Raw genomic sequence first — 19,464 nt, 5'->3', positions numbered from 1 at the left:
TACCGAACTAGCTGTCAGAATCCGTAAACCAGTATTTAATAACTTCTAAATATGAGCTAAGTTGTCTTGGTTATATAAAATACTCCTTGTATTAAAAAGTTAAATTATGGTTTCTTAAAAAGTATTATATTATTTTTATCCATCAAAACAACTTTTTAATTCACCCTCTCATGAAAAAAAAATTAATGCAAATATCTTCACCTATCTCAATGTTGACCCAAATTCCTCTATGTCAGATTAGCCCTAACAAAAACATCAGTCAACTTCCATAAATACAGTAAGTGGAATTATCCTCCACAAAAACACTCACATAGTTTTCTCATATATCGGGGTTTAGTTTTTTTACCTTAAACTGTTCCCGACCCCAAAAAATTACCATACCGGGTACTCCCACTCCTTCTCAGTGAGGTTAGATGACTCGAGACCTCCCTACCTGGGTCAAGTCTCGGTTTTGTCTACACCAGGTCCTACATCTAGCCATTCCTGATCATCAAAACTGGGATTAAAAACATTGGCTTTCAGTATCGACCCAAACCCTTCAATATTAATACTTTGGGATGATCTTTCTCCCACATTCTGCCATACCCTGGGAGACGAAGGTTCCTATTAAACCTCTTGTCAGGTTCCTCCCATACACTGCCCTGTTCGATGTGGTGGTGGTGGTGGTGGGAGACGAAGGTTCCTTACCGTCGTCATAACCTAAGTCAGGAAAATTGTACTCAGTGGGAGGCGATGGTTTCTCTACAAGGCTCTCTACACTAATCCAGGTTTTACTTATTATTCACATATATTCAATGCCGTAGTGACGTTCCCAACAAGACGAAGATTTCTCCATAAATTCCTTCAGAGTTCCACGTACTTTACCTTTTTACCTGCTAGTATTATGATGGCTCTCCCCTCGACCACACCTGGGCAGCATAACTCCCCTTCCCTCCAGCTGGTGGCTTTTTGCGAGTTATTTATAAACACTGGATGCGTTGGCACCAAAATCTCGGCTGTGAGCTGATTTATGACTCGATAATATGGTTGGGTTAGGTAGTCAACACTGGGAAATTGAATAACCGGTATTTTACGACACATGATACTTATAAGAGAAGCCCGTCTGTCTCTCTGTCTGTCTTTCTATATATCTGTCTTTCTACCCAAGTGGTCTGTCTTTTGGGATCTTTGTGTCTGTTTCTGTCTTGTCTGTTTATGTGTGCCAAATTAACACAACAACAACAACAACAAAAAACAATGCATTGACAAAATATTCAACCTAAACAAAAAAAGAAGAAGAAAAAAAGATAATTCTGTAGACTGTAGTATCACCCGACCCAGCCAGGTGTATTAGCGGAACTCAAGTATCTCACCTGATCTATATGTTCCTGAATATAGAGCTGCTCACCACTCCCAGAAATGTCACCAAGGACACTTAAAAATTCTTGTTTGTGTAGTTGTTTGGGTGGTTGCTTTTTGTGTGGATTTTTTGTTGTTGTGTGTGTGTCTGTAAGTTTGAGTTTCATTGGTTGATTAGGTACGTTTGTGGTTGTTTGTGTGATTGCTTGTTTATTTTGAGTGTTTGAGTTTGTTTAGTTTAGGTGTGTTTAAGTATTTGTGGGTGGTTGAGTGTGTGATTTGGTTGACACACTCATCCTACACCCTATCACAAATCACTCTACACACCAATACCTTCCCCACACCCTAACACCTTCCCCACACTCTAACACACCTCTCCACGCTCTAATACACCTCCCTCACGCCCTAACACACCTCCTCACACCCTAACACACCCCACACTCTAACACACCTCTCCACGCTCTAATACACCTCCCTCACGCCCTAACACACCCTCTAACACACCCTCCCTCACGCCCCAACACACCTCCCTCACAGCCCCAACACACCTCCTCACGCCCTAACACACCTCCTCACACACCCCTCACACACCTAACACATCCTCACACATCACTTCACGCCCTAACACACCTCCTCACGCCCTAACACACCTCCTCACACCCTACACACACCTCCTCACACCCTCCTCACACCCCAACACACCTCCTCACGCCCTAACACACCTCACTCCCACACACCTCCTCCCCACACCCTAACACACATCCTCTCACGCCCAACACACCCTCCACGCCCTAACACACCTCCTCACACCCTAACACCTTCCCCTCACACCCTAACACCTTCCTCACGCCCTAACACACCTCTCTTACACCCTAACACCTTCCCAACACCCTAACACACCCTGATATCCAGCTAATGGTAGAGGAACAAGAGGCAGGAGCAGTAACCAGCTGAATGGAGATGTTGTGCATACCAAGTGCTGGTGTATTGTTTAACCCAGCGAGAGAGAGAGAGAGAGAGAGAGAGAGAGAGAGGAGAGAGAGAGAGAGAGAGAGAGAGAGAGAGAGAGAGAGAGAGAGAGAGAGAGATATATATTTAATATGATAATGCCCTCTGTTTACATTTACAAAATCAACAGGGGAAAAATCACTCAAACTAGGAAGAAACGTCAATTTCTTCATCCTTGTAGAACTTTTATCCTCAAAAAAAAAATAGACACACATTGCCAGCCAACACGAGCACACCCAACACATTCCCCACACCCTGACACTTTCCCCCACACCCTCAACACCTTCCCCACACCCTGACACCTTCCCTGCACCCCCTGACACCTTCCCTGCACCCTGACACCTTCTCCACACCCTGACACCTTCCCCATACCCTAACACATTCCCCACACCCTGACACCTCTCCCCACCCTGACACCTTCCCCACACCCTGACACCTTCCCCACACCCCTGACACCTTCCCCACACACTAACATCTTCCCCACACCCTGACACCTTCCCCACACCCTGACATCTTCCCCACACCCTGACACCCTTCACCTGACCTTCCCACACCCCTGACACCTTCAGCACACCCTAACACCTTCCCCCACACCCTGACACCTTCCCCACACCCTAACACCTTCCCCTACACCCTAACACCTTCCCCACACCCTAACACCTTCCCCACACCCAACACACCCCCACACCCTGACACCTTCCCCACACCCTAACACCTTCCCCACACCCCTAACACCTTCCCCACACCCCTGACACCTTCCCCACACCCTGGACACCTTCCCCCCCACACCCTGACACCTTCCCCACACCCTGACACCTTCCCTGCACCCTGACACCTTCCCCACACCCTGACACCTTCAGCACACCCTCAACACCTTCCCCACACCCCTGACATCTTCCCCCACACCCCTGACACCTTTCCCCACACCCCTGACACCTTTCCCCCACACCCTAACACCTTCCCCCACACACCCTGACACCTTCCCCACACACCCTGACACCTTCCCCACACACTGACACCTTCCCTACACCCTGACACCTTCCCCACCCCTGACACCTTCCCCACACCCCACACCTTCCCCCACACTCCTGGACACCTTCCCACACCCTTCCCCACACCCTGACACCTTCCCCACACACCCTCCCCACACACTAACCCTTCCCCACACCCTGACACCTTCCCCACACTCTGACACCTTCCCACACCCTAACACCTTCCCCACACCCCAACACATCCCCCACACACCTGACATCTTCCCCACACACACCTTCCCCACCCTGACACCTTCCCCACACCCTGACACCTTCCCCACACCCTGACACCTTCCCCACACCCCTGACACCTTCCCACACCTGACACCTTCCCCACACCCTGGACACCTTCCCCACACCCTTGACACCTTCCCCACACCCTGACACCTTCCCCACACCCTGACACACACCCCTGACACCTTCCCCACCACCCTGACACCTTCCCCGCACCCTGACACCTTCCCCGCACCCTGACACCTTCCCCACACCCTGACACCTTCCCCACACCCTGACACCTTCCCCACACCCTGACACCTTCCTCACAAGCAAGGGATGATGGGAGAAAACTTTTAAAACTACCAAGTCAGTATTTTTTCCATGTATCGCCTGACCCTGCGTTGCTCCTCGGGTGACTCAACACACGCTACCACCTTATGTGTCATGATGGTCCACCTTCAGGTTTTTTCTCGGAGCAAAAAGAATAAAAGAGGTAAATGACTTCTCAAGGTTTCTTTTGCCACAGAACTGAAAGAATCGTCGACTTTATCAAACCTACACAGCATGATTCGAATAGTTATCCTTAAAAAGAGTCGTAGTTTCGTGTTTGTTTTTCGTTTTTTAATGTGGATTATTTTGTTTATTTTGATGGATAATTACTGATATGGACTAAAACAGCGATTGACCTATACTGGATATTGATAAAAGTAAAAAAATAATAATACTTTGGCCATATAATTAGGAATGAATGGATAATGGTATGGGTGGTATTTAAATCATGGTCTTCGAGGATAATGATAGTTATATTAACTTAACCATATAATTAAGGATGAAAGGATGTTGATAAAGATGGCACTAGAAGGGTCTAGGTGAAGGCTAAAACTGGGACGGATGAATGAAATTAAAAATGTGGTCCCTGAGAGATGCCAAACCTGTAGGAATTTGCAGAAAAAGAAACTTAAGATATTTGAATGAGAGGGTAATTGTCGCCATTCCTCACACCTGAGTTATATCACCTCGATTGCTTGTTACTATTGTATGTCTAATGATGCAGATGGTGATTCCAAGGGCTATTTTTGTCAATTATAGTTATTAGCTTTAATAATTACTATTTGTTTGATATTCTTTACTAGAGAGAGATCGTCACTGTGAACGTTTATGGTGTACACGAATGTTATAAATCTCATGAATATATAGAACAGCTTGAGTAATATCTTCAAGTTGTATATGACTAGTCCACGATTTTTGTATTCTGTATTTACCATCTACAATACTTTGGGGAGATTCTTACTGTAACACCTGTATAAGATTCTAAAAAACCAAGCATAACCTGCAAAAAAAATAAAAATCCAATTCGCCAAATAATTGAAAGAACCTCCCCGACCATCCTATAACCTTCTTTCATTTTATCATATTGGTGAAGCACGATTATGGAATTATTAGTAAATAGGTTAAAAAAAAATAAGCGACATCTTACCAAAACAAAACTTGAAGACTCGGTAACAAATTCTAGGTTTGGTAATAGACTGGACAGGTTAGAGGATGACAATAGCGATAAATGCTCTTTAATTTTGAGTATATAAGCCTCAAGTATGAATAATTTATAATGTTTATGGTTTCTTGTGATCGACATGACACCACGGAAGCTGTTTGTCCCTGGTGGTGGGTGACGTAGGTGTAAATTCACGTGGATTTTGGGCAGCTTGAGATGTGTTTGAGGTGAAAGGTGTTGGGTAGGGGGAGGACCTTCTTGCTGCGGCGCCCTCAGACACTCCCCCGTAAACACTGCTCTTTGTGACACTCCCTCAGACAGTTAGCTCTCTTGTTTGTGTCTGTTTCTGCCTCAGCTGTATCTGTTTATCGTTCAACTTTTAATACGTGTATAATATTACCGAGAAAGATAAAATATGGAATTATCAACTAGAAATACCTGAAGAACTAAGGTAATCCATCCTCCCTCCTCCCCAACACACACACACACACACACACACACACACACACACTCTCACTCTCACTCTCTCTCTCCCAGTTTTGTTATAGCCCTGCCACCCGTGTTCCCGTAAGTACATCCCAGATACATTTGCTCTTGTCGTAGGGGAGCTGATAAGGACGCGGCTGCCCTGAATACTAAGTGAAACGTCAGGGAGGTCAGGGCCAGGGAGGACCTTGTAAACTTGTACACATTGTGCCTGTTGCTCTTGCCTGACGGTGCTCACGGGGTCGGGTTGGCCGCCAGCAGAAGGGTGTTTATGACTGTGGATACTAAATCAATCGTCCATTAATTGCTTGCCGTCAGGGCGTGAGAGAGAGGGGGAAAAACAATGGAAGAAGGAGGAGGTGGAGGAGGTGGCCATGTTTTTAGTCTTTTAATTTACATACAAGTGTGAGTGTGGCGGTGTTGGTTTCTTGTGTGTGTGTGTGTGTTTGTGTGTGTGTGTGTGTGTGTGTGTGTGTGGTAGAGATCAGTGTGTGGGTTTATGCTGACGTGTTTCTCCTCTGTTGGTGATATCTGTTTAAATGGTATTGTTTTCCTCGCTCTGTGTATTCATAGGCGTCTTGTCTGGTCCTAGAACACATAGACTTAGTTTCTCTTACCTGCTGTTCAGGTTATAATCCGGGTCGTAGGCTTTTTTAATCTCAGTGAATTTTAAGACTTTTTTTTTGTAGACAGTCGTATTTTTATTAAAGAGTTTGATGATAGTTATGCTTATTTCCGTTAATTATATTAGGATTATAGTTGTTAATACATAAATAGTAATCGTTTATAAATTTTGTAAAATCGTATTAAAATCTTCTGAGAATTTTTTATTGAAAGCCTTATTAAAATCATATTAAAATCTTAAAATCGTATTGAACTCATTAAAAATCGTATTAAAATTTTCATAAAAATCGTATTAAAATCGTATTGAAAATCTTATTATATCACTGTTAATGCATTTGTTCAACTCGCTTTGCAAATCAAATAAGGTTCTTATTTTGCATCAGACAACACGTATTCTGATTACTTACTGATGGTGAAGAATAACCGTATTAGTTCGGTTCTTTGTATGATATTCACAGTTTGTTGTGTATGTGTAACTACCTGACTTAGAGTCTATTTGTGTACGTAGTTCACTTTCCTGTGTATGTACGTATGTGAATTTTCTATGCATGTACGTATGTTGTCTATTCATGTATGTATGTTAATCGTCTCCTTATGTACGTATGGTAATAATCTGATTGTGTACGCCTTTCGATAGTCTTAGGAACTTATTTTGACTTCCGACCAAGAAAGAATGTTGTTTAAAATGCTCAAAAGTCTTATTTACTTAGTATATTAGTGGTATATGTGTTTCAGTTCCTGGGGTAGTGACTTCTGTTTCAGCTTGTGAGGTAGAAACATCAGTTTGTGAGGTAGTGACGTCAGTTTCAGTTTGTGAGGTAGTGACGTCAGTTTCAGTTTGTGATGTAGTGACGTTAATTTCAGTTTGTGAGGTAGTGCCGTCAGTTACAGTTCTGGGGGTAGTGATGTCAGTTACAGTTCTGGGGGTAGTGACGTCTGTTTCAGTTTGTGAGGTAGTGCCGTCAGTTACAGTTCTGGGGGGATAGTGATGTCAGTTACAGTTCTGGGGGTAGTGACGTCTGTTTCAGTTTGTGAGGTAGTGCCGTCAGTTACAGTTCTGGGGGGTAGTGATGTCATATATCAGTAAATACAATGTTAATTTATTTTTTTTCTTTTATTCTAGTTCTTAAAAATAATTACATAGATATTCCCCTTGGTCTATATACAGTATTATATTACTTAAGGAATATATGAGACAGGTATATTTCCCTCACACGAATAACCATTTATATAACCGGTATGTATTCGGGTTTGTTTTTATATCCGGGTTCTGACGGTACTTAGCGTGCGTACATAGTTGTGCTTGTGTGAGTTAGTGTAAACACGGGTGGTAAGTACTGCGGGGGGTGAGGAGTGGGGAGAGGAGGGAGGTAGGAGAGCAGGAGGGAGGGGGGAAGGTCGGGAGGAGGGGGGAGGGAGGAGGGGTAAGGGAGCAGGAAGGAAGGGAGGGAGGCATTCATCTTGGTGGTGTGTGGCGGCGATGACAAGAGACGGGACATGAACCAACCTTTAATTACTAAGCTTCTTTGGCCAGCCACTTGATGCTTTCCTGTTAATGTCTGTCTACCTGTTCTCCTGTTCATCTCTACCTGTTCATCTACCTGTGTCTACCTGTGTCTACATTGGCATATGTTTATGTAAGTTATCTGATTCGTACATATGTATTGTGTATTATATACCGGTTTATGCAGGTATTTCACATGTGTGTATGCATAGGTTCAGTTACATGTACACTCATGCGCACTTGCACACACACACACACACACACGCACACGCACCACACACACACACACACACACACACACACACACACACACACGCGCGCGCGCGCTGTTCTCATTATCAGCATAAAAGCATCACTAGCCGTGGGTCAACAGGCTAATGGATGGCCCACGATTGATGGAACGTTGATGTGGGCAAATACCCATGGTTTACAGGCCATACCTGATATATAAACTCATACAGTAAATAAGTGTGTGTGTGTGTGTGTGTGTGTGTGTTTGTGTGTGTGTGTGTGTGTGTGCGTGTGTGTTGTGCGTGTGTGTTGTGTGTGTCTGTGTGTGTTTAACTTATATTTACATGGTGGCATAAACTATTCTATGTTATTCAGAAATATAAACTTAGACACACCCCACCACCTACACCTCTCACCTACACCTCTCACCTACACCTCTCACCTACACCTCTCCCACACCAGTACTCCTCACTTGCAGCCTTTAAAAACAATATTAGATTCATTACCACTTTAGCTTAGGTTAGGTTAGGTTAGGTTAGGTTAGGTTAGGTTAGGTTAGGCTAGGTTAGGTTAGGCTAGGCTAGGTTAGGTTAGGTTAGTGGGATTTTTTTTGTGTCTGGATAAACTTATATCTGTCATTATCTTTGTTTATCTGTTTCTCTGTTTGCATTTTTTCATGTGAATAAGCCATCACGTAGAAAGGCAGACAGAGACAAAGAGAGAGAGAGAGAGAGAGAGAGAGAGAGAGAGACAAAGAGAGAGACAGACAGACAGACAGACAGACAGACAGACAGACAGACAGACAAACAAAGAGAGACAAAGAGAGACAGAAACATCAACTGTTAATATTCCTATTGGGGGAAGGTGAAGGACTGCTGCTGATAGCGGGGGTCAAGAACTCAAGAGAGGGGACCTGACAAGTCCTCCTCCCTCTGAGCCGTCCAACACGTTGTTCACTCGCTCATAAACAAAGCCACAGTGGACCAGGCTCTCCAGTCGTGGGTCATGTTGTCAATTTCTTGTACCTTGGTGTTCATGTTCAACCAAACCTTAATTGACAAGTATTCAAAAGGTTTAAGAAAATAGTGAGTGAGGTTTTGTGATGGTTTTAAAGGGTTTTAGGAAAATATATATTGTGTGGGGTTTTGAGAGTGTATGTATGTATGTATGTACAGTATGTATGTATGTATGAATGTATGTATGTGTGGCGACCTGCCGTGTAATGATCAGCATGCTCGTCTTGCAAGCGAGCGGACCCGGGTTCGATCCCCGGGCAGGGTGAAACTATGGGCAAGTTTCTTTACGCCATTTGCTTCTGTCTACCCAGCAGTAATTGGGGACCTGGAGGTTAATCGATTTGCGGATCGTGTTCCGGGGTAATGGTTAGCCAGTGCAGTTGGTGAGTTGTCCGTTCTTCTCGTACTATTCCTTGACACTGGGTCATGCAACTCGTTAACTTAGGGTGTGGTTGTTGTGTTGGTGAGAGCTTCTACCTTAAACGCATAGGTGGCCCTAGGGCCGTCCATCCTCGTCACACAAGGGGCAACCATTGTATGTATGTATGTATGTATGAAGATTATATATTTTAGAATCATTTATGGAGTTTGTGAACGAATCATGAAGACCCTGACCTCTGACCCACCAAATGACACCAAAACAACATCGACACAAACCATACCAAGATGAAATCCCTTGAAATTAAAACGTGGAAACATTCACCCCAATAATTTCCTTAGTTTCTTGGGTTATCTTGGATTTTCTGAGGTTTTCCTGCATTTTCTTGGATTTTCTTGAGTTTTCCTCCGTCAAACAACAAATATTAAAGTTTGCTGCTTATGTGTGTTTAAACTTCAGTAACTCGTAGTGGTGGAGTGTGTCGGTAATTTTCTTGAAGGATGAAAATCTTGTTCTTCTGCTTCAAAGAGTTGGTACAGATCCGAAGATGAATTCATAAAGGTTCGTTAGCTGGTGATAAGAGAGTGTATCTGACTCGTTAGGTAGGGTAGGTTAGGTTTGGTAGGGTAGACGTCCTTAAATCTCAAATTACTCAAATAATACGTACCTCTCGCCCCCTTAAAAATCAGGAAGCCCTTGTACAATTTTTTTTCTTCTCATTTTCCGTCCTTGCAGAAGTTGCCGTATTATTTCGGTCACTGGGTTACTGCCTGTGCCACTTACGTTGACAATGCCTTTTGGGGAAAATTGAAGTGTTTTTGTGTCACTTGCGTGTGTAGGCTGCCATTATTCCTAATAAAATTGTAATATGTGGTTATCATATATAGGTTATTGTATACATAGTTATTATGCACATAGTATTATACATGTTTAATTATGCCGATTTAGTATACATATATTATACATAATTATCATACATAGGTTATTATACATCTTTGTAACATCCGAGAAAGAAGGACACGTATCTGTCTTAATGTTGTATAGATTTTTTGTGTATGAAATTAGAGTATTACTTAGTACCTCTAGTTGTTTATCAGAGAAGTACACATCAACAACACCACATTAATATAAACATGTTTTCTAGGTTAGTATTTATCATTTAGATCCTCATTCTCGTGTTTTGTTTTGCAGTCACTACTGATCTCGTGTGACCTGATAATGTTAACGAGTGTGTTAACAAGTCTTTCAATTCTTTCAGTGTAAAGTTTTAAAAGTTTTCCTCAGTCTATGTTGGACGAGACTACCACATCACCTGAGTTACGGCGGTGTCATGCCTTTTGTGGCCATTTTATGTGTTGCTTTGTCGGCGCCGCCTCGTCTCCTACCGCCTCGTCTCCCCCGTCTCCGTCTCCACCACCCCCGCCTCTCTCCCTGCCCCCCGCCTCGTCTCCTACCCCCCTGATGTCTCGTGTTCTGAATGCGATAGATCATGCCTCAGGTCTGTGTTTGCGAATTGTGCTGCTGTCAAATCCTCGGGTGGTTTGACGGGTGTTGATATTATTGCCTGTTGTTGTCTGAAAAATTCATTGATATTACCTGGTGTGTTGGTCTGGTGTTGATATTATATGTTGTTGGTCTGACAGGTGTTGATATGCCCTGTTGTTGGTCTGACAAGTGTTGATATTCCCTGTTGTTGGTCTGACAGGTGTTGATATTACCTGTAATTGGTCTGACAAGTGTTGATATTCCCTGTTGTTGGTCTGACAGGTGTTGATATTACCTGTAATTGGTCTGACAGGTGTTGATACTACCTGTTGACCTGCTGTTGATTGCCTCTAACCAGTGACTGTGATGTCCTCGCTGTGATGTTAATGCTTCCTTATGTTTATCTCAGATGCCCTCGTGCTGGTGATGTGTTTATAACGTAACACACACACACACACACACACACACACACAGTCCACCAGATGGTCTTGGTATACGAACCTAGATGTCTGATTGTTTCTTACGCTTTTTATTAGTCCTTTACTCGGGTTAAACCTACATACTCAAATGGTTAAACCAATGAACTCAAGGGGTTAAATCAACATAATGAAAGGGTTAAACCAACATACTCTAAGGGTTAAACCTACATAATAAAAGGGTTAAACCAACATACTCTAAGGGTTAAACCTACATAATCAAAGGGTTAAATCTATATACTCAAGGGGTTAAAACATCATGCTCAAAGGGTTAACAGTGTCAGGTGTCCATACTTCATACACAGACCGACTCCCTTACATCCATGACCCTCAGGTAGATGGCGGATATTACCAAAGTGTCAAAGGAATTTAGTCAGCAATTTATACCCGAAAGGAACTCAGTCGTGACGCAAGGTTGTTTACTTTTGGGGGGAGAGGCTCTTGACCTCAATCCATATTCTTACCTTGTTTTGTTTTTCTTGTTTTGTGTGGGGTTTTTTTTTGGGGGTAGGGGCATCTGCGCTTAAATTATTTCGTTTGTTTCTATATCGAGGTTTCTGTGACCTGACCTTACTTTTATAACCACCAGATAATTACTTAAAGTGCAGTTAGTTCTTCTGATACCATGCAAATTGTAATGGTTCAGGGTCAGGGTAGGTCATTCAACACCTCGTACCCACCATCACGACCTGGACAACCACGGGCTCTTGTATACGGGAGCATTGTCGTATACACATAGAGATCACATGTGGAGGAAATATCTCGTTTCTTTCTTCTGGGGACTAGTTTGTGTTGTACTGTATAACTGGTTTGATATTTATCCTTGATTGCAGTTTTACTTGGCAATCATTTATACAGGTATATTAGGATAACTATTTGTAATCCAGGTAATTGATCTCAGAACATTGCCAGCAGGTAACTATTGTGTAAGATTTATGGCGGTGGTAGAGATTGTTGCTTTACCTCGGGGTACCACAGGCGGGTCTCTGCTTTCTCATCAGTTTCTATATTAACCACAAAGTCGGCTAAATTTACGTTCTAATATGTACACAAGTTCGCCATCCGATTTAATCCGTTGTAATCTCTTGTGGATAATTTATGGTTTCAGATATTCTCAGTCGGCACTCAGCGTTTCAGGGCACTCAGGGCATTTATGGCATTCCCAGGACGCTCTCTTCGTACAGTCACTCAAAAAAACTATCTGTACTTGGGGGGGGGGTCGATGAATTTCAGAATGAATACTCAGTCCTGTTGTCTCGGTAGAGTTTCCCAAATCCTTCGTCCGTTGTGTCATATTGCCTCAACACAATTTCGTATAGATAATTTTGTGAGTGACTGTACGTTTCATAGACGTATTCAGTTGGTCGTAAACATCTCTCAAAACAATACCACAATATTTTCGTTTATTATTATTATTATTATTATTATTATTATTATTATTATGCCATTCTTAGTGCGGTGATCTAACGTAACCAATTAATTCAAGATTGATCATTATCTCCCTGAAGAACACCTAGACTGCGGGTTATTCTCATATAACATTATTGACATTAATGTTTAAAATGATTTATAACTTGAAAATATTATAATGAGAATGACTCAGCGAAGACAGTATTTTGCCCTTTTATTGAACGCTAAAGAATGAAACAAGGCCTCTCATTCTCTTAACACCTCGACTCTAGTTTAGGTATCCAGCGAGAGCAATTGTAAGAGAGAGAGAGAGAGAGAGAGAGAGAGAGAGAGGATTATGGTGTTGTAGGTGTCAGTGACTGGGAGAATCTCAACACACTACAACACGGTAACGCTGACGGCCTTCTATAAACTGGGAGTGTTAAGTATACTACACCTGGTCACACCTCGGCTGCCACACTGCTAATGGACACCCAGGACGACTCTCACAGTACTGACACACTCGCTGGGAGGGTCAGAGGGTCGCCTTTATTCCCGTGGGTGGCCACACAGACGACCTGTTTACAGTGACAGGTGTAATTGACAGGTCCAACGTGTGACGAGACAGTGGACCAGAGGGAGCCAGAGAGAGTGAACCAGTCTTAGAAAAATTACAGTCTTCTAATCAGTGGAAAATTACTCACAAACACAATGATGTAACTCAGCTTTTTCCTTCTCGCTTATATTAGGGAAAATTAGCCTAATATCCGGTGTTGATATCGAGTAATTTTTAACCCCCTTGATTCCACCGCCCATGCACTCTTCCTTAACGCAGCTTACTACTAATTTTCGGTCACCCTCGTTTCAGTACAATCCCGACCTCGCAAATAACGAAAACCGTACTGATTATACTGTACAATAAACTTACTGCTGGGGAAAATAGTGAACGTTAAAAATGAAGAGTAATGTAACTCAGTGTCTCGGGCTCATAGGTGCTAAAAATTGGCCTCCGTCCTGGTCTATGCAAATGTGGGTTAAGTTGACGAAAAACAAAACAAATGTGGTAACTCAGTCAACTCGGTAGGTACTCGTAGACAGCTTCCAATACTGTGGTACTATAACTAATATTAATGAGCAATGGGATCACCTGAAGATTAGACACCCGAGCTTATTTTATCAGGTAATTAACCACCCCTACCCTACCCTACCCAGGTGACGTTAGGGAGGTTAATCTTCAGGTAAAATAAGCTGGGGTGTCTAATCATCAGGTTATCTGTTTAATGTAAGGCTGAATAATAAGTACAGGTTGTATGATAATGTTGTGTGAACTGGGGATAACGAGCTGGATTTTTTACTTTAGTTTACCAGACGTAAGACCAGTCAACATTGTTCTTCATGCCAAACTACATTCTTAAGATTCCCACCATATACAGGAAGCCTTGAGTGCCCACCCATCGTTGCTCCTGAAAAAAAAAATCACATAAAAATTAGACACTCTAACATATTTCACCTGATGGTTAAACGCCATATTGCAACCTGTAGGATTAGGTTAGGTCAGGTCAGGTTAGGTCAGGGGTTGTAATCATTAGGTAAAATATATTAAAGGGACTAATCTTCAGGTGATCCAAAAATATAAATTCCCTTTTTCGTTGCCATCAAGGTCGTAGGGAGGGAGAGAAGGAGGGAGGGAGGGAGGGAGGGAGGGAGTTCCGTAGATCTTCTTTCCCTTACCTGGAGGATGGTGGAGGGTCGCTGGTGTACCACGATCAATCATCCACGGTCACCTTAACCTCATAACCACTTCCATCATTTGTTTTTTGTTTTATGTTTTTACTTACATGAAGGAGGTGTAGATGGGACCGTCAATTAAGGAACACGCCAAACTACCTTTCTGTTTATGATTAGAAGAAACCTTTTGATTTGATTTCGCGCGGGCGTGTGTGTGTGTGTGTGTGTGCTTGTGCTTGTTACAACATCTACAAGTCGCATCACTGGGTCATGTTGAGGGCCGTATGATATGGGTGTGTCATGACTGTTGTATCCACCGCTTATGTGCGGCTAATCCCCTTTGGCCCTCACTTACTGGGGAGAGGCAGCCCTGCAGGTTGTGACAGGACAGCGGGTTCCTCCCCTGTCGGAGAGATGGAGCGACTGCCTTGTGTGCCCCGACACACCCCACCTTGCACCGCCCACACGCATCTACGTCTCTCTCTTTTGTGTGTGTGTGTGTGTGTTCCACCACATAAGTGCTGGCATGAACAGGTAAGGGCATTGATCAAACACTTCACACACACACACACCGCCTCTGTTACCGCCCAACACTTGTGACGGAGTTGTACCATCATAATCATAATATTGTTATTTAATATAGCTGATATTATTATCATTATTATTATTATTATTATTATTATTATTATTATTAGTAGTAGTAGTAGTAGTAGTAGTAGTAGTAGTAGTAGTAGTATTTGTAATGTTATTTACCGGTACTATTAATACTTACCAGTAATAATAGTGGTAATAGTACAAAAAACAAAGAAATATAACTACAATAAAGTTTATGTTGTTGTTACCATGGACACGTGTTAGGAGGATGTGATCTTCTGCGTTAAATCTTCAATATTTTTTTAGTGTTCTTAATAAATGACAGATTTTACGAGTTATCGATTAAATCCTTCCGAAATCTGTCTATAGTCTTGTCCTCTGTACATGGATATTAAACTGACTCTTTCCTCTAGTGTTAATATCTCTGTCATCGTTATGATTCCGCTGGTGTGTGTGTGTGTGTGTAACTTAGTGGACACACCCGGTACAAGACGCCCCCTAAAGATCTGAAATTCATTTATCAAGAGACACCCAGTTTATCGCTAGACTGGTAGTGATGAGTAACTGTCCCATTTAGTATTAGTTGGTTTTATCTTTCTTGTCTTCTCTTCCTGTATTTCCTTTTGGTTTTATTTTTCTACCTTGATGATATTTATCTATGATGGTTAAGAAAGGGTGAGTGGATATTGATCACTGATTGCGTTAGTAGGTACTGGTATTAGATTTAGTTGTAGTAGTGACGGTCTACAACATCAACAACAAGCAGCACTATGATACAGGCACAGATAAACGCCCTAACGCCATTATAAACAGTATTGTTCAACATAAAGGAGTTACAAGACACAGGGGCCAGCGTCTCATCAATCACTAGTATAAAAGATATATGTCACCGTCAGAGGCCAAGACACATAAACACGTTCTGATATAAAAGCTTCACATAATTCTTCTTTTTCAAAACTAGTTCAGTGAGGGCGAACGAGGTCGAGGAGAGACGCAGCAAACTACCTTTCAGAACGCTGCAAGTCATCTGCCCTAATTCCCTTCACTGATTATAAAACAAATTGAGACTCGGCTTTGAGGTTCATTGCACAAAAGCCACGCCCATGCAGACACTGCAAATACTGACGCTGTTGAGTACCTTTGCACGGATCTCCGGGCACCCAGAGCATCAAGGGCACTGGGGTATTGGTGTCACGTACGGTGAAGATTACGAGCGTCTACGAGTTTTGTAAGAGGAGGCTGAGAATACCATCACCTACAGTTACGAGACAGAGTTCGTGTACTGCCGTGAACCCCAGTACATGGCGTGACGTGGTCCCTATAGTTAAGAATTCATTTGTCAATAACTCAGATCATATCAAGAGTAAAATTATTTTCGTTGTTGTCACCTTCAAAACACCATGTTAGGAAGGCCATCACACGAAACAGTCGACTTTTGTGTTATTCTGAGTAATAATTATTTTAATTTCCTTTTTCGTTTCAACCAAGACAGATTTCCAAAAGAAATATTTATCCGAAGTGACAGTGTCGCCTCAAGGTTGAAACGTATGAGTAATGTATTTTTTCTTTTTTCACGAATACTAATTACACCTGGATCAATCTTGTCCTTGCAAGAGTCCCGCTTCAGAAATATAATTCAATTGTCTGGCATCGAATTTAATAATGGAGAATCATCTAATCCTTGATAAAGGCAAGTTCTTCAGCGCCTGCACCAAGGTCTCGGTCGTGAAAGGTCGAAAGTGTTTTCATCAAGGGTTTGTAATGGCCTTGGTGGGGCCTTGATGGGGCCTTGGCGGGGTCTTGGGCGGTGATGAAACACTGGCGTGTATAAAGGATATGATTATTATAGGCAGATGACGGGAACTGATACGAGGGCCTGGCCAGTGAAGCCTCGTGACAGTAAACGCTTGGGTACACTTCTGCGTCTGTCACAGTAACTCTTTATACTCTTAAATGTAATATTATCCTGAGTGAATTCTCTTGTGGTCTTTGGTAAATACGGTAAGAGACAGATAGTTTCGTGCTTCAAGACTGATGGGGTGTAACTAGATTTATTTTGCTTGTGAGAGAGATGGATGTGTCATATCGTATCTACGGTTGTTTACGCCGGTTAAGGCAAGTGCTTCATTGTGTCCGACCACCAGTGGCTGAGCTAACTGTACTGTATGTTGATGATGCCAGTGTGGTATTAAGAGGGAATATGTACAGTTGCCAACTGGCAACTGTACATTGTGTCGTTTTATATTTTAATACTAATACTACTTTGCTGTCACGCGGAATCGAGTATGACGATCATCCAGCTATGATACAATGATATGAGTTATAAAGGATGTCACCTACGTTGGTGAGTTTTGAGGTGACTAAAAAGGCCGATACGGGACCCGCAGGGTCGTCCACATTCGTTGCACACGTGAAGGGCTCCATCTACTGCGGAAGGGGCGGTGGCAGCGTCTTTCCAGCGTTGGGGCTTGTCTGCATCGGTTTGCAATCGGGCTAACTCGAAGGTGTTGACACCTTCTCGTGTGGTGCTCCTCCAAGCGTTACGGTGTGGAGTAATCGACTCCCAGGTGAGGGGGTCGATTTGGCACTTTTTCAGGTTTGTATTAAGACTATCCTTATACCTTTTCAGTTTTCCGCCGGCGTTACGTTTACTATTCATTAGGTGACTGTAAAGTAGCTGCTTTGACAGTCTACTGTTGTCCATGCGGGTAACATGGCCAGGCCAGCATAGTCGTTCATGGATAATGGTAGCCTCAATGCTCCTACAGTTGGTGTCAGCAAGGATACTGGCATTTGTTCTCCTGTCTTCCCAGTAAACTCGGAGGATGGAACGTAGACTACGTTGGTGAAAGTTTTCAAGTGCCTTGAGGTGCCTCCTGTATGTGACCCATGTCTCACTGCCATATAGCAGGGTGGAGAGGACCACTGCTTGATGTGCGTGCAGTTTTGTAGATAATTTCAGCTCCCTGCAGCTGAAGACACGGTTTCAGAGTCTGCCAAAGGCTTGAGATGTACATCTAATCCGATGCTGAATCTCTTCATCAATGTCTGCGGTGGTGGACAGGTGGGAGCCGAGATACCGAAAGTGGGTAACATTAGAGAGGGTAGTACCGTTAAGCTGGATAGATGGTGGAAGTGTGTCTGAACCAGGGGCATGGTGAAAGAGAATCTGAGTCTTACGTACATTCACCTCAAGGCCGAAGTGTACATACGCATTTGCGTAGGTGTTCAGAATCTCCTATAGGTCGTGTTCAGTGTGAACAACAAGGTGTGAGGTAGTCTGCATACTGAAGTTCAGTAATGGAAGCTGCCGACACCTTTCTTCTTGCTTGGAATTCGTCTTTTGTTGAAAAGACCCCCCTTCACCCGGTACTCCATGTCCACCCCGCCGGCTAAATTGGCACTGGCATGAGTAAGGAAGGCAACCAAAAAATGGAAAAGACAGATGGCGCCAGTACACATCCTTGTTTAACCCACGTTTGGATGGGGAAGAACTCAGACTGGGTGCCGTTGTGCAGGACACTGCCGTTCATGCCATCGTGGAGTTGCCTCACAATGATGATGAATTTTGGTGGGCAGCCAAAACGGCTGAGGGTCCACCAAAGGGCTTCCCTGTTGCCCGAGTCGAAGGCCTTGGTTAGGTCGATGAAAGCCATATACAGGTCACGACGCTGTTCTCTGCACTTTTCCTGTATCTGGCGGGCAGCAAAAATCATGTCAGTGGTGCCTCGTGATGGTCTAAAACCACATTGAGATTCTGGGAGGAATCTGTTTAGGAGGACACACACACACACACACATACACACATACACACACACTTCATTAATCACTCGGGTTGGGTTATGTCCTTGGCCAACCCCTTCCTCCACTCTCCCTTAACACAGTCACTCTCAAAACAAGTATGCAGGTGTAAGCAGGCGGTTGTGCATGTGTAAATGAGTGGATGTGTAGGTGTGAGCAGGTGAATGTGCAGGTGTAAATGAGTGGATGTGCAGGTGAAAATGAGTGGATGTGTAGGTGTAAATGGGTGGATGTGCAGGTATTTGCAGGTGTAAATGAGTGGATGTGCAGGTGTAAATGAGTGGATGTGTAGGTATAAATGAGTGGATGTGCAGGTGTAAATTGTGGATGTGCAGGTGTAAATGAGTGGATGTGCAGGTGTAAATGAGTGGATGTGCAGGTGTAAATGGGTGGGTAGGAGTGGGGAATGCGAGTAACTGGGCGTGGAAATGTATATGTACAGGTGTGGATGGGTGTACAGGTGTGGGTGAGTGTACATGTGTGGGTGAGTGTACATGTATGGGTGGGTTTACAGGTGTGGGTGGGTGTAGAGGTGTGGGTGTGTGTACAGGTGTAGGTGGGTGTACAGGAGTGGGTGTGTGGGTGGGTGTACAGGAGTGGGTGGGTGTGTGTGGGTGTGCAGGTGTGGGTGTGGGTGTGGGTGGGTGTACAGGTGTGGGTGAGTGT

The sequence above is a fragment of the Homarus americanus genome, unplaced genomic scaffold, assembly GCF_018991925.1.
Source record: "Homarus americanus isolate GMGI-L3 unplaced genomic scaffold, GMGI_Hamer_2.0 scaffold57965, whole genome shotgun sequence".
NCBI classification, from domain to species: domain Eukaryota; kingdom Metazoa; phylum Arthropoda; class Malacostraca; order Decapoda; family Nephropidae; genus Homarus; species Homarus americanus.
Note: the sequence above shows the minus strand (reverse complement) of the source record.